The 25,756-nt window shown below is 39.9% G+C and overlaps 1 protein-coding gene across 2 annotated transcripts in view; it reads right to left on the reverse strand.

Moving 5' to 3' along the window:
* Positions 1-25,756, reverse strand: part of ZWINT (ZW10 interacting kinetochore protein) — a 69,049-nt gene that overhangs the window by 24,697 nt on the left and 18,596 nt on the right. Inside the window, exon 9 of one of the 2 annotated variants that reach the window (XM_046027841.1) lies at positions 13,636-13,654. The exons of the other annotated variant lie outside the window; for it this stretch is intronic. The gene's annotated coding sequence lies outside the window, so the exon portion shown is untranslated. Of the gene's footprint in view, positions 1-13,635; positions 13,655-25,756 lie in introns of those variants that run through there. 2 annotated transcript variants of the gene reach the window in all.

Raw genomic sequence — 25,756 nt, forward strand, 5'->3', positions numbered from 1 at the left:
TCTTAAGGAAAAAAAAAAGAAGAAGAAGAAGCAGCACTACTGCTCATTATGTAATAGTTACAAAAGATTCACGCTGTCAAATATATGACTCCAAGTTTTTGAAATAAAAAAATGTAATGAATATATATATATATTCATTGAAATGGAATCAGGCAGACTGTATTTTTAAGGGAGATTTCATTTCTTAGCCATTTTAACTTCACAGTAAAATTGAGTGGAAGGTACAGAGATTGTGTTTTTTCTCTCCAAATAACATAAGAAACTGACATACTTGTAAAAAAGACAAATAGCACAACTGTGAATTAATCTAAAAAAAAACCAACCTTCGAGCAACAGTAGTGGAGGTCAAGGTTTGTAAATTGTATGAACACATAATTTCAGTCCAAATAGTCTTTTATTGTTTGGAGATTCCACCATGGAAAACTGCTTACTTTGGGAGGATATTCTGATGTTGATTCTGAGGCCTGAAATCCAAGAGAATGACCCATATTTAAAGTTTCCATTTGCTATGGACCCTGAAATGCTGGTAAAGGTTATTTGCTTCAGATGCATTCCCTTTGAAAAGTCACCCAATTCTTTAACGGCCACATCCTCTATAGTTCATGTTGGTTAATGATTACCTCTGTGTGCTTTTTACAGATCCTTCCAGAGCCTTCCTCAGTCCCCTCATCTTGCATGCTCTGGGGTCATGCACCCTCATTATCCCTGCTTTCTGCAGCCATCCACGTGCTTTCAGATCCTCTCCTTCCCTGCTCTTTGGTCAGATTATCTTCTGACTCAACTTCACTTCCTCCATCACTTCTTTCCTCATGGTTCTTGGTGACTTAAATCTTCACACAGATGATGCTTCTATGCCTGGGCCCTTCTAACCTTGTCCTTCATCTGACCTCAGCCGTCTGCCCCCGCAGGACTGCCTTGTCATTAGGGAGGACACACTGGATCACCGTGGTAACAAGATCACCACCACAAGCTCAGTGGTTGGAAACAATGAAGGTTCCCTCCTTTTCTTCTAGAATTCCCCATCAGTGTGAGTTCTCCAGGGAGGGTCTCCCCTTGCAGTAGCTCAGCATTTGAGGCCACTCCCGTGTGAACCAAGTCCTTCTCAACAGGACATGGTAACTACCGCAGCATCAAGGAAAAAGCACAGAGAATTATGTGCATTCCTTTATAAATGTTTCAGCCCAGAAGTCAGAAAACAACTCTTGACTCTTCAGCTACAGCAAATCACATGGTCATACCAATCCACAAAGGATACTTTTTTTTTTTTTTAAATTGTAGTGTTTTCTTGTTCAAAGCTTCTTCTGGTTGAATTCAATCCTTAGCCTACTCTCTGTCTGCATGTGTGGCCGAGGGCAGTAATGCTGAATCAGTCACCATGAACCTGGAGAACCCATCTAACCACGTTTCCATGATTGAGCAATTCTTAACTGCCCTAGACAATGTCTACAGACCATTCTCTCTTCTCAAATCTCCAGCACATCCTTGAAATTCTCATTCTCAGCTGATAATGTCTATCCCCCAGGACAACATATGTTTTTGCTTTTTTACAAAATGTAAGATACATAAATCATCATGTAAGATCTTGATGCTACTGCTGTGCTGGACAAACAGGAGGCTTTGGAAGAGACCCTCCCTCCATCGCCACCCATCTCCCCCGTGTCCTTGAACTAGCTGCCAACCAGATCCTCTGCACAGAGTTCTCATCTGCCCCATCATCAGATATTGGCATCCTCCTGGATGTTTGCTCTTTTCTTCCTATGCTTGCTGAACACATCCACCTTGACAACCAAATATGAGATCTACTGCAGAAGCATTCAAGATTTGATTTCCACTGTGGACCTCACCCCCAATCTGCACACTTGCAAATGCAGCTGCTGGTTTGTCCACCCCTTGGACTTCTAACAGGCACCCCAAACCCCATATCCCTGAAGCCGAGCTTCTCACAGGGGACCGCATCTTCACTCCACACTGTCCCTCCACCTCTGTGTGAGGTCACTCCATCTTTCTTGCTCCTCCGAACACAACGTTCAGAGCCCCGATTTACCGTTGTCTTTAACCAATAGCCTATCCCACACTAACCCCTCTTCCTCCCCTGGCAATTCTCCTCCCCTTTGGCTGTATTTTTATTCACAGCACTTTTGCTGCTATGTTTTACTTATCGGTCTGTTTTAACATCTGCAGTGAAATGTAAGAGCAGAAAACTGGGAAAGGTGGTAAGAAATTCTTCACACACAACTACCACGTAGGGAGTTTGGTTCAATGATGTCCTAGAATTAGAAAATGACATGAGAAAGGAAATAAAGCTGAAATTTAAAAAAACAAAAACATGAAAAATAAAACAAAAAGAATCACATTTCTGCAATGCTATTTTGGGTCAATACATGTTGTCTGGAGTTCATTTCATAAAGTTATAGGTCATCTAGAAAATATCAGAAAAAAATGGGAGTCTAAAAGCCAATACCATATTATGCTAATCCTTAGAGTTTATTTTACAGAATTACCTCCATTTTACAGTATTCATTTAGGCACAAGACAATTCTGGGAAAAGCTTTCTTGCACTGTAAAAAGAATGTGGGTTTGGGGAAAAGAAAAGCTGACATTTTCTGTATCTGACTTCATTAACAATTCTGAAAGTAATCTCTCTTCTGAATTATTTTTATAAATTACTACTGGGAAAAGTATTTGCTATTGTGTGTGTGATTGGCAAGTAAGTGTATCCATATGAATGAGCAGAGTCAAAGGTAAAATGGAGACACTGGGCCTCAGATGTGCCAACGGTCATGCTCAGCGGTGCGGCTCCCATCTGTGCAGCCCACGCCAGCCCGTTGCTTGGCGGGAGACCTCACATTCCTCCACACCTGGCTTTCACTTATGATAATATGCCAGATTCTCCTCAGCGGGATGGCAGCTTGTTGAGCAGCTAGAAATGGAATTGTACTATGGGTCCATTTATCTCTCAGTTTCTCAAAGTGCCTCAGTGTGCTTTATATGCCCTCATCACTACTTGGCATCCAGCTCCTAGGCTGTCCATATTTATGAGACACAAAAGGGTAACCTTTGCTAAAGTTAGTGCTTTTCTTCTTAAAAGTTCTGAAGAAAAGATACTCAACATCACTCCCATCAGGGAGATGCAAATCCAAAGCTACAATGACATATCACCTCACACCTGTCAGAACGTCTGTATCAAAAAGACAAGAAACAACAAGTGTTGGCAAGGATGTGGAGAAAGGGGGACCCTCATGCACTGTTGGTAGAAATGCAAGCTGGTGAAGCACTGTGGAAAACAGTATGGAGGATCCTCAAAAAACTCAATCTACCCTACAATTCAGGAATTATATTACTAGGTATTTATCCCAAAAACAGAAAAACACTTAATTCAAAGGATATATGCACCCCAATGTTTAATAGCAGCAATGTCCACAACAGCCAAACTTTGGAAAAAGCCCAGATGTCCATCAACAGATGAGTGGATAAAGAACATGTGGTCTGTACACACAATGGAATATTACTCAGCCATAAGAAGGAATGAAATCTTGCCATTTGCAATGGCATGGATGGAACTAGAGAGTATTATGCCAAGGAAAATAATTCAATCACAGAAAGACAATTAACATATGATTTCACTCATGTGGAATTTAAGAAACAAAACAGGTTAGTGAGCGAGTGAGAGACAGAAACCAAGAAACACTCTTACAGAGAACAAACTGGTTGCCAGAGGAGAGGTAGACGGGGGTATGGGTGAAATAGGTGATGGAAATTAGAGAGTACACTTATCATCACAAAAATATAAATATAAGTAAATATAAAATAAAAAAACAATTTACTTTCACACTCTTCATTTCCTTCTTTTAAAATTATTTATTTTAGAGGGAGGGAGGGAGAGAGAGATTGAACATGCAAGCAGAGGGTGGGGCAGAGAGAGAAGGAGGGGGAAAGAATCTTTTTTTAAAAGATTATTTATTTATTTATTTGAGATAGAGTTAGAGCACAGACGGAGAGTGAGAGGGAGAAGCAGACTCCCCACTGAGCAAGGAGCCCAATGTGGGACTCCATCCCAGGACCCTGGGGTAACCACCTGAGCCAAGGCAGACACTTAAGCAATTGAGCCACCCAGGTGCTCCAGGGGGAAAGAATCTCAAGCAGATTCCCCCTGAGTGTGGAGCCCGACACAGGGCTTGATCCCAGGACTCTGAGATCATGACCTGAACCAAAATCAAGAATTGCCACTCAACTGAGCCACCCAAGTGCCCCTTTTCATTTTCTTAAAACCATGCAAAGCAAACAGAAATGTGAGCCTAAGGCGTCAGGAAAACTAGAGTCATAATAATCTGATTCTGAAAACAGATGCTCGACAAGAAGTTACATTTAAATCAACTATCAGTCTAACAGGACATAATTTCTAAAGTTGGCAACAGAAAACCTTTCCGTTACATCCTCCCAATTGCCCTCGGCATAGAATCATACTCTTTACTAAATAAGGTGCATTCTTTGACTTTTAAACATATAAACACCTTGAGATTACATGCTAAATACCAATCACAACAGCTTAAACATGAAGAAGAGTGCTGGTAACCCCACACATTGAAGGGTGAAAGGCTTAAAGTGGAAAAGAAAGCGGGTTTAGAAATACACAGCTAAATGCTCTTTTTATAGTGTATCTGGTATATAGTACATATTTTTGTGTACTATATGATATTTGAATACAAATGTTTGACTTGTGAAAATTTTACCATGGTCTAAAACTCAAACTTTCAAACTCTGCATGAGTTTTTATAAAAACTAATATAAATTTTTAAAATACACAAGCTATACATGCTCATATAGTCAAAAGTTCAGACTGTAACAAGAATAGAAAGATAAAAAGGCTATGAAAAAGAAAAAAAGGTTTTGAGAAAAATTTTAAATTCTGATGATAAAATCTTAAGCATCAGTGTATAATCTGTGGATCACATGGGCTGAGAGGGATAGCATCTCTTGCCCTCAAATATCACACCTCATATGTTCGAAGGACTTTGAGGGAAATTCTACCAAACGTCTGATTCCTTGTACTGGTGTCAGACTCCATGAGGTAAAGACCTTTATCGCGGGTTTGTCAGAAATCTGTAAGTGAAATAAATGGCTACATCTTCAGGAGGAAAACTCAAAAAACATAATTTGAGAGTGACTGCTCCTGTTTCTCCCAAGACCTGGGATGGAAACCGAGTTTAACACAAGAGCATTAAAAAAAAAGAAAAAAAAAATGCACTTCTCCTCACAAAAATGAGTTTCCAAGCAGATGCTTAGACAACAAGTTTTACTATTAGCAGCTCTATTAAGTTATCTGACAATTACTGACTATTTGGCTTTTCGAAGAACAACTTCTTCTCCATCTCAACTTCACTGGAGCCAACAGCACATCCATGATCCTACATGTTAAACTTTCGATGGGGAGTGGAAGGGAGAACACTTACATTGTACTCTGTTAACAAATTCAATTATGCAAAACAGCAGTATCAACCACAATCATCGTTGTATACATTAGGTGATCAGACCTTACTCATCCTGTAACTACTGAGAGTCTGTACCCTTTTGCCAACCCTATTTCCCTCACCCCCTAGCCATGGCAACCACCACGCCAATCTATTTCTATGAATTCCGACTTTTTTTTTTTTGTTACATTCCTCATAAAAAATAGACCATAGAATATCTGTCTTCCTCTGCCTGTCTATTCCACTTGGCATAATGCCATACAGTTTCATCCATGTTGTTGCAAATGGCAAGACTTCCTTCTTTTTTAAAGCTGAAAAATATTTTAGCGCAAGTGTGTGTGTATCACATTTTCTTTATCCACTCATCCATGGACTGACAATTAGGTTGTTTCCGTACCTTGGCTATTGTGAATAATGATGCAGTGAACACAGGATTATGGATAAATCCTTACAATAGTGATTTTATTTCCTTTGGATATGTATTTAGAAATAAGATTGCTTCAGCACACAATGTTCTGTTGTTAATTTCTTGAAGAACCTCCATAGTGTTTTCCACAATGGCTGCACCAGTTTGCATTCCCACCAACAGAGTATAAAGAGTCACTTTTTGAGGCACCTGGGTGGCTCATGCCTTCAGCTCAGGTCATGATCCCAGGGTCCTGGGATTGAGGCCCGCATCAGGCTCTCTGCTCAGTGGGTAGCCTGCTTCTCCCACTCTCTCTGCCTGCCTTGCTGCCTACTTGTGATCTCTCTCTCTCTGTCAAATAAATAAATATTTTTTTAAAAAAGGAATCACTTTTCTACACATCCTCACCAGCATTTACCTCTTGTTTTTATGATAACAGACATCTCAATAAGTATGAGATGGTATCTCACTGTGGTTTGAATTTGAATTTGCCTGATGACTTGTACCTGTTGGCCATTTCTAGGTTTCTTCTAAGAAAATGTCCTTTGCCCATTTCAGGGACTGGGGGGGTGGGAGGGGTGGGTAATTTGTTTCTTTCCTATTGTGCCATATGAGTTCATTTTATGTCTGAATATTGACCTGCTGTCAGATTTGTGGTCTGCAAACATTCTCTCCCTTTCCACAGGTTGTTTTTCATTTTATTGATAGTTTCCTTTGCTGTGCAGAAGCATTTTGGTTTGATGAGATCCTATTTGTTTTTTTTAGGAGTTCTTTTATTTTTGGTGTCAAAAACAAAAACTCACTAGCAAGACCAACACCAAGGAGATTTTCCTTATGTTTTTTTCTAGGACTTTTACGGTTTCAAGTCTTGTGTTCAAGTCTTTAATCCATATTGAGTCAATTTTCATGTATGTGACAATATAGGAGTCTAGGCTAATCTCTTTATATGTAGACATCCAGTTTTTCCAACATGATCTACTTAAGAGACTATCCTTTACCCATTGTATACTCTTGGCTCCTTTGTTGAAAATTAATTGACCATAGAAGTAATGGGTTTATTTCTGGGCTCCCTATTCTATTCCATTGATCTATGTGTCTGTTCTAATGCCATTATCATACCATGTTGATTATTACACCTTCAAATCATACCTGATGTCAAGAAGCATGATTTTTTCACATTTCTGGGAGAATCACTATTGGAATTTTGATAAGGACTGTATGCAATTTGTAGATTGGTTGTGTTGTATGGACATCTTACAATATTTATTCTTCCATTTATTCCAACCTATGAACAACAAGTAGCTTTCCATTTATTAGTATCTTTTCACACTTCTTTCATTGATGTTTTATAGTTTTCAGTATACAGATTGCCTCACTGTTTGGCTAAACTTATTCCTAAGTGTTTTACTGTTTTTTATGTTACTGTAAATGGGACTTTAAAAACAAAATTCTGGGGCAACCTGGGTGGCTCAGTTAGGCATCTCTCCCTTCAGCTTGGTTCACGATCCTGGGATCCTGGGATCAAGCCCCACATCAGGCTCCTTGCTCATCAGGAAGTCTGCTTCTCCCTCTGCCTGTGCTTGCTCTCTCTGGCAAATACATGTTTTGTTTTTTTAATTCTGACAGTTCATTGTTAGTGTATAAAAATGCAACTGATTATTGTAATTGATTTTGTATTCTACAACTTTACCGAATGTGTTAGTTCCAACAGATTCTTGGTGGTCTTTGTAGTTTTTGTGTACAGTATCATGTCATCTGCAGAAAAGGCAATTTTACTTCTTCCTTTCTTATTTGGATGTCTTTCATTGCTCTTCTTGCATAATTGCTCTGGCTAGGGTTTCGAGTACTACGTTGAATAAGCCCACTACGTGGGCTTCCTTGTTTTTTGTTCCTGATCTTAGAAAGCTTTCCGCTTTTCACTTGTGCAGGATTTATTCATGGATTTGTCAAACAGGTTTCCTCTGCTATCCAAAAGTTCCGTTTATGCCATTTTGGTTTTGCAAAAGACCTACTTTAGTATCTGTTTTGCTAACCAAAAGAAATCCAAAGAGGGTTTCTGCTTTTATGAAATAATAATTGCTTCTTTGCTTTATGATCACTTCAACTTATGAAAGGTCTCCCAGCAATGCTCTACTTTTAGAAACTGGAGGAAACCTACTTTATGTTGAGGTCCATTCCTTCTATCCCCAATTTATTTTTTTTAAGATTTTATTTATTTATTTGACAGACAGATATCACAGGCAGACAGAGAGGCAGGCAGAGAGAGAGGGGGAAGCAGGCTCCACACTGAGCAGAGAGCCCGATGCAAGGCTCGATCCCAGGACCCTGAGATCATGACCTGAGCCGAAGGCAGAGGCTTAACCCACTGAACAACCCAGGAGCCCCTTCTATCCCCAGTTTATGATTACACTTCAATCTCCTTATTCATTATTGATCCATTAAAGTTTTCTATTTCCTCATGGTTCAGTCTTGATAAGGTTGTAGGTTTCTAGGTACTTGTCCATTCCTTTTAAGTAATCCGATTTGTTGGCAAAATTGTCCATAGCAGTCTCTTATGAACCTTAGTATTTCTAGGTATCAGTTATAATGTCTTCTTTCATTTTGGATCTGAATATTCCTTTTTTTTTTTTGGTCTAAAGATTTGTCAATTTTGTTTCTTAGTTTCATTGATCTTTCCTGTATCTTCCTAGTCTCTATTTCATATTGAATCCCATCATCTGAGTTATTTCCTTCCTTAATTTGTCCTTCTTTTTCTAGTTCCTTGAAATCTAAATTTACATTTTTTGGGGATATCTTTTCTAGTTGTAAGCATTTGTCCCTATAAACGTCTGGGAACTGCTCTTGCTGCATCCCATATGTTTTGATATTTTGTGTTTCCATTTTCCTGTCTCAATATATTTTTTTGATTTCCCTTTTGATTTCAACTTTGACCCACTGGTTGTTCACTAGCATGTTAATTAATCTCCATATGTGTGTGGATTTTCCAGTTTTTCTCTTGTAACTGATTTTCAGTTTCAAACCATTGTGGTTAGAAAAGATAAGTAACATAATTTCAATTTTTTTTTACATTTTTAAGACTTGTTTTTTGGCTTAATTATGATCTACCCTGAAAAATCCCCATGTGCTTGAGAAGAATGTGTGTCCTGTTGCTGTTGGATGGAAAGTTCTCTATGTGTGTTAGGTACAACTGAGCTAATTAAGTCTCATTTGTCCTTACTGGTTTTGACTTGATAATCGATCCATTTTGAGTGTAGAGTAACCCTATGGTTAATGTCTTGTCATTCATCCCTTCCTTGAGATCTCTAGTATTTGCTGTATATGTTTCGGTGTTCCTATGCTGCCCAGCCAGTTTCAAGATTTCTCTCAGAGGGAAATGCTCTGTGTGGAGCTATATATTTGGTACATGTGTGGGAGGATAAAAGCTCAGGAGCCTCCTATGTTGCCATCTTCATCTGGGCTCTATCACAACTTAAACTATTCTTAAAATCTTTTTTTTTTTTTTCCATTTTATTTATTTTTTCAGTGTAACAGTATTCATTCTTTTTGCACAACACCCAGTGCTCCATGCAAAATGTGCCCTCCCCATTACCCACCACCTGTTCCCCCAACCTCCCACCCCTGACCCTTCAAAACCCTCAGGTTGTTTTTCAGAGTCCATAGTCTCTTATGGTTCGCCTCCCCTCCCCAATGTCCATAGCCCGCTCCCCCTCTCCCAATCCCACCTCCCCCCAGCAACCCCCAGTTTGTTTTGTGAGATTAAGAGTCATTTATGGTTTGTCTCCCTCCCAATCCCATCTTGAACTATTCTTATAATAAAATGAGACAAAGGGAAACATCTGGGACTAATTTTCAGATAAGCGTCCAAAATAGATGAATGGAATGCTTTTTTGTCAAAGCTAAGAACAACAAACTCATGTGAATAATTACATGTCCTGGAGTTAAAGATGGAATTCAGTCCAAAAGGTGCTCCAGTTAAAACTCCTGCAGGATTAAATCTTCACATAATCAGACAGACGTTTAAAGGAAAAGCACTGAAGGTGTAAGCCGGTTCCAGCTTTGTCTCTATCCACTGTGTGGCGACAGCAAATTATCTTTGACATTTACACCTTAGTTTTCTTCTCTAAAACAGCCCCCAGCACTTCAATTCCAGGATTCTCCGATCCCGAACAGTGGAAAGCTCAGTATCAAGGAGAGATTTCCTGAGGCATGTGATGTGTCAGTGAGAGCAGCTATGTCCACGTTGGGGAAGCTAACAACCTCCCCAACAGAGCCACACCTCCATCCCTGGGTGGCTGCACCCCTCTGCCTATCAAGTCTTGAACATGAAGGTACCACAGATACACTTGATCACAGACCATTAAATTCCATGGCCAGCAAGCAGGACACGGGAATCACTAGCAAATACTGGAAGGCAGGCGTGGCAGGCAGTCTGATGTTGTCCTGGGCCAGAGTGACTCCATCCTCTCCTCTCCAGCCACAGCATTTTCAGTTTTGAGTAAGTCTCTATGTGGTTTCAAACAGCTCTTTTATCTCATCATAGCTATCCCTTTGGATATGCATGTGGTGTCATTCGAAGTATTCAAGTAATATCGAGACACTGGCTAGATAAATTCTACCAGATAAAGCAGGGCCACAGCAGGCCCTCAGTTGACTAGACAACATTAATATGATCATGTACAGATCAGGAACCCATCCCAAAATGTATCCCGCCAGCCATAATCTCAAAAAATCCATCCATAATCTGACAATTTATCACCACCTCCAATGGTACTACACAATCCAAACACTGTCAGCTTTTGCCTTCCTACATTTTATCTGTATTTGACTCTTCATATTATAGCCATGTGTTCTTTGAAGATATGAGACAGACCATAACATTCCCTCGCTCGAAATTCTTAGCAGCTTCTTAACTCACTAAAAACACATGCAACTCTTCACCATGGGCTACAAAGCCCCCTACTGTCTGGCCCTGAACTTCTCTTCAGATGTTCTTTACTTCTGTCCCTCCTCTCTGCTCTAACCATCGCAGGTGTCAAACTCTCTCACAGAGACATGGCACACTGTCCTGTCTTAGGGCCTCTGCTTGACTACTTCCTCCTGCCAGGACCCTGCTTCCCTCATTCACTGATTCAAATTTCTGCCACATTTTGTTCCTGTCTCTGCTCAGATGTCACCCTATCAGGGCAGGCTACCTATCTAACATAGAAGTTTTCATCATGTCCCTTTAACTTTCGCTTCATGTTTTTTCTTTAGAGTATGATAGGATGTTATAATCCCTATTTCCCGATTGTTTGCTCAGTCTCCTCCATTGAATTATAATTCATAAAGTCAGGAACTTTGGTTTCCCCACTGTATCCCATGTGATGAGAAACAGCATCACACTTAGTAAGTACTGAATGTGCTATGAGAATGAATATTCTTATTGTTGTTACGTAAATGTATTTCAGCAAATCACAAAAGGAACTCCGTGAAATGAATCACTGGTCCAAACTATAAACATGCATATTTTTTTTTCCAGCAGAGCTGGAGTCAACAGAAATGCAGCCACATTTGGAAAGGTGAGATATAGACACAAGAAACCCAGGTAGGAAGAGCCCCAATCCTGAGTCCTAAGATGCAGTGTCTTCACCATTCTCACCACCATGTGCACACTCTTCCAAAACAGTGCTGGTGGTGATGGCGCTGGGAGTGCGGTAGGGGCGGTGGGGGGAGGGGGGGAGGGGGGGGGGTGGCGGCGGAGGTGGTGGCAGTGGTGGTGGTGATGGCCATGGAGGTGATGCTGGTGGTTGTGGTGCTGGTGATGGTGCAGGTGGTGATGGTGATGGCGGCAGTGGAGTCGGCAGTGGAGGTGGTGGTGACTAATGGTAATAGTGAGGCTTTGCTTTCAAAATTAGAAACCATGTACAGCAATACTTTAATACTCTCTAAAAGCTTATAGTACACACACATTGAGCAATTTCTGAGGTCATTTAACCCTGGGTAAATCTGTGACTTCAGTGGGTAATTGCAAGGAACTCTGAATCTTCCTGGTATGACTAGTCACTAGCTGAGACTAAATGTCCGGAATTCAGATTTCCCATTTATAAAACTGAACAGAAAACAATTATTTTTCCTTAGTTATATATGGTATTTGGGGTCATCAAACAAGAGACTGATAATTAGTTGCATAATATAATATCACATCATGAAAATGGTCCAACCTGGCTCCCACCTGGGACTGTCTGGTGAATGGGCATAGACAAATTTTGGTGAAAATCTCTATTTAGTAACATGTTCTCAGTGATAGTAGGATTATTGCTTTCTCTTGTGATGCTAGAAATTTTAGCTCACCTCATAAGTATAGTGATGGGTAATACACCTAAGTGCATAAGAAGTAAAATAAAGCATGTAACTTCCTTCTCTTTGCTGTATTTAAAATAAGTAACTTTTCAGGGAAGTTTGTATGAATTTGTTTGAAGGGCATTATAACAGGTACTAAGGACCTTATCTCCATATGTATTCTTAACTTTTCTTTTTTTAGATTTATTTATTTATGTACTTGAGAGAGCATAAGCAGGAGCGGGGGAGAGAGAAACTCAAACAAATTCCCCGCTGAGTGCAGAGCCCCAACACAGGGCTCGATCTCACAACCCTGAGATCACAACACGAACCGGAACCAAGATCAGACACTTAATCAACTGCACCACCCAGGCGCCCCTGTACTCATAACTTTTCTATACATATCCATGATTTCTTACTGCAAGAAACTGCAGTTCCTTCTGTGCTGAATGAGAACTCTCCTCGGCAAGGAAGTTTTCTGGGCACATATGCAAACTGCTAAGATGATGACACTGATGAGCACAGTTCTCAACAAGGATGATCCTGTTCCTCATTCTACAGATTTACCAGCTCACCGAGGTCCTGAGAAGGTGTGTGAATCAGTCACCATGGAAGGAGCAGTCACTCGCTTACCTGTACCTGACTCTTTCCTTTCCTTACCCAAACAACTCACCCGCACAGTGCTGCCTGGATCATTGCCAAAATAAACAACTCGCACTCAAATTTGTGTCAGGGTCTTTTTGGGTGAGACCCAAAGACCACTGGTAGTACATGTGGCATTAGAAATCAGATTTTTAGGATGGAGTTATGAGATCTCTCAGAAAATGCTAACAAGGTTGCCACTGCTGATGGAAAGCTATATGGCGTTAAACTACGATTTACTGGAGCAACAAAGTTCTAAGACTCAGCTCTAATGAACTGGGATGAGGGCTGGTAGAAGGAGCCACGTTTGCCCTCACAGTATCCTCAGGCCTATCATATTTTAAGCCAAAAGTAACTGTAACCCAGAGCTCTTAAACCAACAAAGCAAAATAGATGAAACAAAAATATAGCCTGAGGCTGGACTTCGAACTCAGTGCATGCTGTGTAGTGCAGAAGGCCTCCGTGGCAGCCTTGAAAGAACTTCACCTCTACCTATAACCAAAAAGTAGAACATGTTACGCATGAAGACGAAGACTTGATCGCCAGAGTGAGACGCAACAAGGCTGAACTAGCTGCAGGAAGTCACCCGTGCGAAAGAAGACTGAGATGGCGACATCTGGCAGGGCACATCTAGATGTCTGCTTCTGAGAACCCCAGACAGCTCATGAAAATAGGATGACCTGGTTCTAGCATGTACTTTATCACCTGGAAACTTCCTTCCCAATGGAATATTGGAAGTTTGGAAGAGCTTCATTAAGGTACAGCTAAGATGAGATGGCCGGCTTAGAAAAGACACCTGTGAGGTTGGAGTCCTGTGCATCTGGAACAGAAATACAAGGGTCAAAAAAACAAAGGGTGGTGGTTAAGAGTGGCTCATCTCATGATCATTCTCAGTGACCCAGCACATAACCCATACTTCCTGTCCCTCTAACTTTAGAGTCTATGCAGTCAGGGTCTGTCTTAGAGGAAGGCTGGGTGGGGGACATTCCTCCCAGAAGAAACTTGAGTTCTGATAAACACAAAGCTGTGACAACCACTGAGTTATCTGAGCTTCTCTTGCCAGTATAGAACCGTAGGGGGCTATACTACTATACTACTATACTATACACTATACTACTGGAAGCAATGAACCCTTCAGGTCAGGAGACGGGACTGTGGCAACCAAGGGCAAAGATGTGTCTATCTTGAACTCAGGAGACTGAGGGGAGCACCCCTCGGGACATCCATCCTTGGTGATGACCTTTAGTGGGCAACTGCAGAAATCATGGTCTGGAGGAGCAAAGACCCCAGACGTTCATATACTTTAGGAGGCATATCTTGATTACTTTGCTGAGCAAGCAACCAAGATGATCAGATGTGTTGATGCTGGTTGAGGTAAATCTGGAATCTGGTATAAAGGGGAAAATGATTATTAATGGTATAATCTAAGCTAACTGCAGTTGGGGAAAAATGAGTGAAATGTGGGATCTGTGTTTTTTCTTAAAAGTCCACGTAATTTTACAATCACTATTTCAAACTAAAAAAAATTTTAAGTGTATATGTCAAATCTTGATGGGCAATGATGTTGTTAAAGCAAAGATGAGATGTGAGGAAGAAATGTAAGGCACAGATGGGTCGAGGAGCACAAGCAGAGGCCGTAGAAGAAATCATGTTCTCATTCATGTCCTCGCACTGATTTGTCTCATGCTGGACTCTGTCAGCTGCCTCCAGCTAGAAGCACATACTCTGTCCATGCATAGGGCAGAGGGGAAGCACCAGGAAGTTCATCCTCTTAACAACCTAACACAGCGCAACTGAAAAATGCCCATCTACCCTGGCTCTCCTGCTGCCTAGGACAACTCTAAACAGGTCCTCAACCATCGTCCAGGGATCACAGCGGTGGTGACCGGATCACCTACAACAGTAATGTGCTCATTAAACACTGGGTATTGACTTCCTTCCTTTCCATCTCTATGCATTTCACATTCAAAGCTGAAACTTCCTAGAACCACTTGAACAAACTACCTGTGCTCAGACCTTTATCACAAGTCTCTTTCAGGGACTGAAGCAAAGACAAGAATGTAATGAAATACTCTGAGGGGACCTGGTTTTACCTCTAGAACTTCGGGGAACATTTGCCGTATGAGACAAGCATGTTTTACTGCAAAGCACATTAGGAAACACAATGAAGAAAACAGCACTGTGCCTTTATTCCTACTTCCAAGCAGGTGCATGGGAGTCATGAGTACACCCGTCCTCTGTGAAAGGTCCCGGTTTTGTGGAGACTTGGGCCACTCTGAAATCTGCAAGGGGCCCAAACCCTCTGCCATGCCCCCCAGCTGAGCCACCCTTTATTCTCAGTCCCCGAAATCTTCAGTCACCACGACAGTGATCTCTATTCTCTCTTGAGAAACCCACATGCCGCCCAGGAATCACTTTCCCTGTGGCCCACCCTCTACTGGAAACATGATCCCAAAGGTATCTCCACTGTTGATAAAGGGAATAGATTCTCATTATTTTCGCCAGCATCATTATATTATCTCCTCCTTCTTTCATTCTTTCTGTCCAGGCCAAAAAGCTCCTTCTCGTGCAAAATGATTCCTTCATGAGATTCTTGTTCCACTAAGTCCTGCAACCCTAAATATCTGCATCCATCACCATGAATTGGTCCAATTTCAAAGAATATTTCATCAAATCCATAGAATTATAGGGTTGGAGAGACAACTGATCTCCCCAGCATACAGAAGAGGAATAGTGCAGTTCTGACCACCTGGTTTATGAATGAAGAGTCTGACGCTCACAGAACTTCAGGGATCTTGGTAAGGTAGGACAGGAAGTTAATGACAGAACAAAGACCTGGACACTTGGTTTTGCTGTGTTTCATGGACAAGAAACAGGAATACAAAAACAAAGGAGTGAATGACATGGCACACACATGCAAAAATGTGTGTAAAAAAAAATTTTTTTTTTTTACTCTAAGGCAATCAAGAAAGAAAACAGCTATTAATTAGTCAAGATGTAACATTTCTAATTGCACTGGTTGTAAGACTCATACTGATTATAAAGACATTAAGCTGTAAAATGGAGCATGTTAGAACTAATACCATGATGATGACAATGACACTTATAGGATGTCACGTCCGAGTGACACACATAGATTACTGAACCCTCACAACTCCTGTCACTCTGCTCTATTATGACATGAATTCCTCATCCATACCAGTAACTCAATACTAAACTACTTGGGAATCGTCTCTTTACTCTTTTTAAAGAGTCCAGAAAAGTCTTACCTCTTATTTTGCTACAGGGAGAAAAAAAAAAAAAAAACACAGAAACAAAAACTAAACTACTGGTTCACACATTAATTTTGCATGAACATTACCTGTGGTATTTATTAAAACACAGATTCAGGGCCTTCACTCAAGATATTTGATTCAGGGGATGCCTGGGTGGCTCAGTCAGTTAAGCCACTGCCTTCGGCTTAGGTCATGATCCAGGGTCCTGGGATCGAGTTCTGCATCGGGCTCCTTGCTTGGCAGGGAGCCTGCTTCTCTCTGTGCCTCTGCCTGCCAATCTGCCTACTTATGCACTTGCTCGCTCTCTCTCTCTCTCTCTCTCTGACAAATAAATAAATAAAATCTTTAAAAATAATCGATTCAGTAAATCTGGGGTTGGGACCCAGAATATTCTTTGTAAGAACCACCTTGGGGATGCTGCTGATCTTCAGACAATGCTAATGACGACTGGCTTCACTACCCTTTTTTATATATATTTTTTCATATTGGTATTTTAAGAGTTAAAAAGTCATATTGTATGACTAAGTCATCTAACCGCATGTTCTGTAATTTACACAGAGTTTGAGGACGTATCAATCTCTGTTTTCCTGCCATAGTAATAAAAGTTGTGCTACGGGCAATGGTTTTGGCAGTGTGAGTGGTAGCCTGAGTGGAATGGGGTATAAACTGATAAAAAGTGCAACCAAATTTGAGCCTGGAAAGTGCAGCAGGACCATGGAGAGGAACAACTCTGGAACGTCAACATAGCAAATGAGCAATGCAGAAAGGAAAGATGCTATGGTACTTTTGCCACATTTCTAGAAGTAACTCCCAATACTTCCATTCATTCATGATGACTTACTGAATACAATGTATTCAATATCTTGCAAGTATCAAAAGTAACTTCATGCCTTATTTCCCACCTAAGATATGCAAAGGATATTACATAGTGGAAACCAGGCTGTCAGTAGAATCACTGATCTAAGGGTGGGAAAGGGAAAGGGTTCACCTCAAACTCTAGGAGACCCAAAAAACAAAAAAGTCTCTCCTCCACAAGGAAAGATACCAGCACACTCTTATGCCTTTTAACCTCCCCGGACACCTGCCTGCACCTCCCCTCCCCCCCCCACACACATACTTTCCAAGACCACAGCAAATGATTTGCACTCATTACATTACATAACTTCATTATTTTAAAAAATGTGACACATAGAATGCAAAATAGGTTGGAATCATTTGGTCATGTCTCCAGAGCTAACAGTATAACACAGCCTTTTCCATTTGCCATATCATCTTAGACGGTTCCAAATGGTCTCCTATTTATAAGGTCCTCATAACCAGTGCATGAATAAGAGACTTAGTGACAGAAAGTTTAACAGCTTTGGAGTTAGGAATAAGATAGGAAGAATGGAAGGAAAGGAGGGAAGGGAGGGAGAAGGAAAAGGGAGGGAGAGAGAAAGAGGAAGGAAACACCTGGACTGTCATATGTTCTATATAAATTCTTGAGAAATTACTTGAAGATTCATAACTTCATTCTCTGCTTCTTAAAAATAGGTTTTTCAAGTTTGTTATAAACCTTAAATAAGTTCAACATAGCTATCATCTGGCGGCATTCTAACAAGAGCAATCATTTCAAGTTTTATGGTAGCATACAAATATTAAATAATATAACAAGATATTTGGTGTATATTAAATACTTATTAGCAGAAGCCTTTCTATTTGATCTGATGTTGGACCACTCCATGACTTTCACCATTTGTCTTTTTATGTAATCTAAGTGTCTCTTGTATATGTCATAGGTCATTTTAAAATTCCCTCTCAGAACCTCTGCATTTTATCAAGTAAATTTAATAAGCTTTTATTAGCAATTATCCAGACTATTTCTACCTTATTCTATACACTCTTTTACTACATATTTATTTTTCTTTTCAGGCTTCTATTGGTTTTTTTTCCCCAGAGACGAAGAACTTTAGTATTCATAGCATGCTGCATAGCAAAAGCATCGTGCTTCTGTTGGTTTCCCAGGCCCTGCTGAGTCCCAAGGGCCAGTAGGGAGGCATCGTCTCTATGCTACACATGCAGTGGGCTTGTGCCACATCTGAGGAGCACCAACCATGGGGAACCCACCTCTTTTATAGAAGGCAGTAAGCAAGCCTGCCCTCTCTCCTGGAGGGGAGCTACTAATTCATTTCACAGGGTTGCCTGCTGCACATATAACATTAAGACATAACCCCAACAAAGAGCGGTTGGGTCTTTGTATTCTCGGCACGACCAGCAATAATGTGCAGGAATACTCAGGGCCTACAGCAGTTTGCCTTCCCCAATATCTGACCCTACATTTTCTTGTTGAACTTGAATATCCACATGAGTACACCACTCCATCCGCCATTCTGATAAATCTGACCAACAGAGACTGAAGCTATGTTTAATTTGTCCTGTACAGAATATGATTAAGGCTACTCTCAACAGAACTTCAAGTAGCAATATGAGGCCAATGCATAGTATTGGCTTCAACCATGTTGCCCAGGGCCCCAAACTTTGTCACTTGTCAATAAGCCTCCAACAGGGCGAGTTGATCATATTTCAGACATCCCAGGATATAGCTTAAGTCAGCAATCAGTGATCAGAACACAGATGACCGGTATTGGGAGGACGGGTCCTTATTGCTCACCCGGGCCTACAAGCTGTATGCAATGGGCTCAGAGATGAAACTGACTGCAATTAATCACAAGTTACCATCAAAGGCATTGCCCAAAAGCTATAAGGTCTCCAAAGTTCCAAAATAGTTACATTAGAGAGATTCTAGCAGCGTGACTGGTTGCCTGGGTGGGGAGACTGTGTCCTGGCACTTCCTTTTCTGCCTTCTTCCCAGAATCCTCTCTTTGAAGTGTCTTCATCAGTGACATCTCACAAGGGCTTGAAGGAGTCATGCCTGACTGAAGGAGAGAGCCAGAACACCACCACCACCACATTTTTCCATACTTGGCTCTTTTATATTTTGCCTGAATCCCCCTTATATTGATGTTAGGACCAAGTATCTTGACCAAATTTACTAGTTTTTAACTCACATTAGTGAACTTCACTTTTCTGAAAACGTTTGTAAATTCATGAACTTTCACCTACTTCTGAACCATTTTATTCACACTTTGATGGGCTCTTCATCATTTCATGTCACTTATTCTTCAGGTCTCTTTTCTCTATCATTATTGACAGTCATGAGCAGAAAAAAAATAACATAAATTAACAGTATCATAAGTGTGAAAATGTGAACTAAAAAAAAAATCTGAAGATAATGAAAGATAGTGACACTGCACATGTTATTAATAGCATAAAGAACATCATATAAATAGCAACGCACATTAGACATTTATAAAGTGTAGCCATCTTCAGTTATGTATAATTTATAAGCAAACAGAAAAGCAGACTACCCAAAAGAAATATTTGTAGTTATTATTCACAAACATTACATTTTACCATCTAAAGTAAACTGAGTATTTATAGAATTTTGTTTGCTTTTAGAAGCCTCCTCAAGTATATTTTGTTGTATTTTCCATGCTATGATTTCTGAAAATAAAGAAAAATCTCCTTCTGTGCACACAAATTTTCTTCATAGTAGTATTAAACAGGCCTCAAGTCCTAAAATAGCCAGTAATAATTTTTAGGCAATAAGCAATATTACAGCAATCTTATTTTCTCTCATATTTGAATGGCCAGTTGTGCAAGTTTTCTGGGTGGATCTTGCATCCAAATACCATACAGTTTCTTCCATCTTTAGGAACCAAAGTTTCCTTTTCCTTTTTTAAAAGATTTTCATTATTTATTTGAGAGACAGCAAGCTAGAGAGAAAGAGAGAGCATGAGCAGGAGAAGGGACAGAGAGAGAGGGAGAAGCAGACCCCACACTAAGCAAAGAGCCTGATGCAGGACAGGACCCTGAGATCATGACCTCAGCAGAAGGCAGACACTTAACCAACTGAACCACCCAGGGGTCCCCCAGTTTCTTTTTCTATTGAAACTGAAGTCGTTACCATTTTCTTTTTCTTCCACATTTTTTTATATTTCAGCAAGGGTGGGCTTTTTCTGTCATATTCTTATAACCCCTTTTATTAAAAAACTTGAACCATATTCTCCTAGGACAAAATCAAAGGGTATTGGGGGGTGTATCACACACCATTATTCTCACAAAGATCTTTCCTCCAGGAAAATATCCAGCAATGTGTTCTATTTTACCTCTAGGGTAAGGTTCACAGACAACCTACAACATTCTCTGAAAGGCTGGGGCAGGCACATGTTGATTTTAGAGTCTGATTCTGTTTTTTTAGGTCCCAATAATTTATCCCAGTGCCCTCTTCACTATTTTTGTAAGGGCTACCTGTTGACCTAATCCAAAGTGTTTCAGGAAGGTATACTCCTGAGTAGGTACACATAAAAATATTCTTGCACTCACTTACATTGTATCAAAATTTAAATTACTATCTATATTACAGAAAGAGAGAAGTAGATATAAAAGAGCCTTTAAACAGCACTTATTTTAACATTCTCATTTTAGATAAGACAACTGAGTCACAAAAATACAAGTGTTGTTTATTACCAGGTTTGGAACATGAATCCATGCTTCTCAAAAGCAGAAAATACAAGTGTTGTTTATTACCAGGTTTGGAACATGAATCCACGCTTCTCAAAAGCAGGGTCATCACTCTCTGGACTAAGACATATGCTTTCATGTGCTTTAATCATGCATGGCAAGATCAGTGATATCCACTAAGCCCTGATTATAGTGATGTAATCATACACATGTATCAGTGCAAAAGTGAGAGAGAACACTTGCTGGAAAACAAGAAAAGAAAAGCTTTTATTACATGAACCATTTTGTACTGCCACTAACAATTTATAGGAGAGTAACACAATGTAAAAATAATTCAACAGAGTGATGCCAGCAAGACAGTAGACCAAGAAGTTCCAGGTCCTAATTCCTTATTTAAACATTAACACACACACAAAACCAAGACTGAATCATGAAGAAATAAATCTATAATTAAGTTTGATTCAATCAGTAATCAAAGCCTCCCAACAAAGAACCCCCCAGGACCAAATGGTGTCTTCAATGAATTCTACCAAACATTTAAAATAGGATTAAGCCAATCTTTTTTAATTTCTTCCAAAAATTGAAGAGGAAACACTGCTATAGATTGTTTGTATCCCCCCAAAATTCACATGCAGAAATCCTAACATCCAAGATGATGGTATCAAAAGCTGGGGTTCTTGAAAGGTAATTAGATCATGATGGTGGAGACCCTGTGAATGGGATCAGTTCCTTTATAAAGGCAGACCACAGAGCTCCCTCATCCTTCCATCACATGAGGACATACTGAGAAGGTGCTGGTTATAAACCAGAAAGAGGGTTCTTGCCAGACACTGAATCTTCTGGCACCATGATCTTGGATTTTCCAGCCTCAGGAACTTTATGAAATAAATTTCTGTTGTTTACAAGACATCAGTTTATGGTATTTTTGTTATAGCAGTCTGAACTGACTAATTCTATACAGCTAGCATTACCCTGCTATCAAAGCTAGATAATGAAAAAACAGCAACAAAACTACAGACCAATTACTTCTCATGAACACGTGATATAAGAATCTTCAACAAAATACCATCAAACCAAAATTCCAGAGTATATCAAGAGAACTATGCACAAAACCAAGTAGGATTTAGTCCTGCAACGCCAAAATGGTTTAGCATACGAAAATCAAACAATGACATACATCACATTAACAGAATGAAAGCAAAAAACCCATGATTATCTCAATTGATGCAAGAAAACAAAACAAAACAAAAAAAAACAAACCAACAAACCTTTGCCAGAATAAAACAATCCTTCACGATAAAAGCACTCAACAAACTAGGAAGAGAACCTTCTAACATAAGAAAGGCCATATATGAAAAACACATGCAACCATCACATTCAAAGGTAAAAACCTGAAAGCTTTTCCTCTAAGATCAGGAATAAGGCAAGGATCCCCACTAGTTCTACTCGTTCTACTCTTACTGAACATAATAATGTAAGTCCTAGCCAGAGCAATTAGACAAGAAAAAGAAATAAAAGGCATCCAAATAAAAGAGGAAGAAGTAAAGCTATCTTCGTTCACAAATGACATATCCTTATATAAAGAAAACCCTAAAGATTCTACACACAAAATATCTGCTGGAACTAGTAAACAAATTTAGCACTGTTACAAAAACAAAACAAACAAAAAACCCTCACATGTATGGTAAAATATTTGACAATGGTGCCATGACCACTCAAAGGGAAAGGCCTCTTTTCAATAATTGGTGTTGGCTAACTGGATACCCTCATGTGAAAAAGACTGAAGTTACTGCCTATGTTCTCCTCTAGGATTCTGATGGATTCCTGTCTCACGTTGAGGTCTTTTATCCATTTCGAGTTTATCTTTGTGTACAGTGTAAGAGAATGGTCGAGTTTCATTCTTCTACATATAGCTGTCCAATTTTCCCAGCACCATTTATTGAAAAGACTGTCTTTTTTCCTGCTTTGTCGAAGACTATTTGACCATAGAGTTGAGGGTCCATATCTGGGCTCTCTACTCTGTTCCACTGGTCTATGTGTCTGTTTTTATGCCAGTACCACACTGTCTTGGTGATCATAGCTTTGTAGTAAAGCTTGAAATCAGGTAACATGATGCCCCCAGTTTTGTTTTTCTTTTTCAATATTTCCTAAGCAATTCGGGGTCTCTTCTGATTCCATACAAATTTTAGGATTATTTGCTACAGCTTTGAAAAATACCGGTGGAATTTTGATCGGAATGGCATTAAAAGTATAGATTGCTCTAGGTAGTATAGACATTTTAACAATCCATCGGAATCCTAGAGGAGAACATAGGCAGTAAACTCTTCGATATCAACCACAGCAACTTCTTTCAAGATATGTCTCCAAAGGCAAAGGAAACAAAAGCGAAAATGAACTTTGGGGACTTCATCAAGATCAAAAGCTTCTGCACAGCAAAGGAAACAGTCAACAAAACAAAGAGGCAACCCACAGAATGGGAGAAGATATTTACAAATGACAGTACAGACAAAAGGTTGATATCCAGGATCTATAAAGATCTTCTCAAACTCAACACACATAAAACAGATAATCATGTCAAAAAATGGGCAGAAGAGATGAACAGACACTTCTCCAATGAAGACATACAAATGGCTATGAGACACATGAAAAAATGCTCATCATCACTAGCCATCAGGGAGATTCAAATTAAAACCACATTGAGATACCACCTTACACCACTTAGAATGGCCAAAATTAGCAAGACAGGGAACAACGTGTGTTGGAGAGGATGTGGAGAAAGGGAAGCCCTCTTACACTGTTAGTGGGAATGCAAGTTGGTGCAGCCGCTTTGGAGAACAGTGTGGAGAATCCTGAAATTAAAAATAGAGCTTCCCTATAACCCTGCAATTGCACTACTCGGTATTTACCCCAAAGATACAGGTATAGTGGAAAAAAAGGGCCATCTGTACCCCAATGTTTATAGCAGCAATGGCCACGGTCGCCAAACTGTGGAAAGAACCAAGATGCCCTTCAACAGACGAATGGATAAGGAAGATGTGGTCCGTATACACTATGGAGTATTATGTCTCCATCAGAAAGGATGAATACCCAACTTTTGTTGCAACATGGACGGGACTGGAAGAGATTATGCTGAGTGAAATAAGTCAAGCAGAGAGAGTTAATTATCATATGGTTTCACTTATTTGCGGTGCATAACAAATAACATGGAGGACATGGGGAGATGGAGAGAAGGGAGTTGAGGGAAATTGGAAGGGGAGATGAACCATGAGAGACTATGGACTCTGAAAACAATCTGAGGGTTTTGAAGGGGTGGGGGGTGGGAGGTTGGGAGAGCCAGGTGGTGGGTATGACGGAAGGCACGTATTGCATAGAGCACTGGGTGTGGTGCATAAACAATGAATTCTGTTACATTGAAAAGAAATAAATAAAAAAATAAATTAAAAAAAAAGAATGAAATTGGACTCTTAGCATGTACCACATACAAGATGACTCAGATGGATCAAAGGCTTTACCTAAAGAACTAAAAATATAAAACTTTTAGAAGGATACATAGGAGAAAAGCTCTACTACATTTGATTTCCTGGATAAGACACTAAAAGCAGGGCAACAAAAGAAAAAACAGATAAATTGGATTTAACAAAATTAAAAATATTTGTGTATCAAGGACATAATCAAGAGTAAAAAGGTACGGGGCAGTTGGGTGGCTCAGTAGGTTAAAGTCTCTGCCTTCGGCTCAGGTCATGATACAAGTTTCCTCGGATTGAGCCCCGCATCAGGCTCTCTGCTCAGTGAGGAGCCTGATTCCTCCTCTCTCTCTGCCTGCCTCTCTGCCTACTTGTAATCTCTGTCAAATAAATAAATAAAATCTTAAAAAAAAAAAAGAGTAAAAAGGTAACCCATAGAATGGGAGAAAATCCCTACATATATCTAATAAGGGATTACTACCAAGAATATAGAAAGAGCTCCTACAATTCAACAACAACAACAAAAACAACCTGGTTAAGAAACAAGGGACCAAATAGACATTTCACTAAAGAAATGACCAACTAGTGTATGAAAAGAGGCTAGTGTATGAAATAATAATAATACTAGTGTATGAAAACTGATAGGGAAATGTAAATCAAAACCACAATGAGATACCACTTCATACCCACTAGGGTGGCTATTACCAAAACAAACAAACAAACAAACAAACAAACACCAAAAAAAAAAAAAACAGAAAATAACAAGTTTTGGTCATGACATGGAATAATGGAACCTTTGTGCACAGCTGGTGGGATGTAAAATGGGGCAGCCATTGTAGAAAACAGTACAGTGGTTTCTCCAAAAATGAAACACAGGCTTACCTAACACTATCCAACAATTCCACTTCTGGAATATCAAAATAAGTGAAAGCAGGGAGTCCTCTGGATATCTGTATTCACATGTTCATAGTAACATCGTTCACAAGAGCCAAAAGGTAAAGCAACCTGAGCATCTGTTGACAGATGAACAGATAGACAAAATGTGGTGTATTCATCCAGAATGGTTATTCAGCCTTAGTAAAAAGATTTGACATTGAAAATACTGTGCTAAGAGTAAGCCATTCCCTAAGTAACAGGTATCACATGCTTCTATTTGTATGAGGTGCCTAGAGTTGGTCACTGGTTCATGGGGAAGGAGTTGCAGCCTGGGAACATGGAAACATTCTGGAGGTGGATGGCGGTGACGGTTGCACAAAATCATGAATGTACTTAATGCCACTTAATTGTAAACCTTTAAACAGATAAAATGGTAATTTTTTTATGTAGGTTTTTCCACCAGCAACAAAAAACTGCAATATCTAGTGTTACACTGTAACACTAACTGTAACACTAACAGTGTAAAGTGTTACACTGTAGTGTGAAGGAGCCTCCTTCATGCATTTGGAGATTTCCTTGAAGTCTCCATGTGCCCCAGGTCATTTGTATATCTTGACATAGTGTCTGGCTTGAACCGAGTCCAAGCTCCTGAGACATAAGGTTCAAAAGTTATAAAAAGAACAAGCAAAGAAACAAGTCGCGGATACCTACCATGCAGTAGGCACTGTATTTTGTAGTAATAAT

This window comes from Meles meles, chromosome 13, assembly GCF_922984935.1.
Source record: "Meles meles chromosome 13, mMelMel3.1 paternal haplotype, whole genome shotgun sequence".
NCBI classification, from domain to species: domain Eukaryota; kingdom Metazoa; phylum Chordata; class Mammalia; order Carnivora; family Mustelidae; genus Meles; species Meles meles.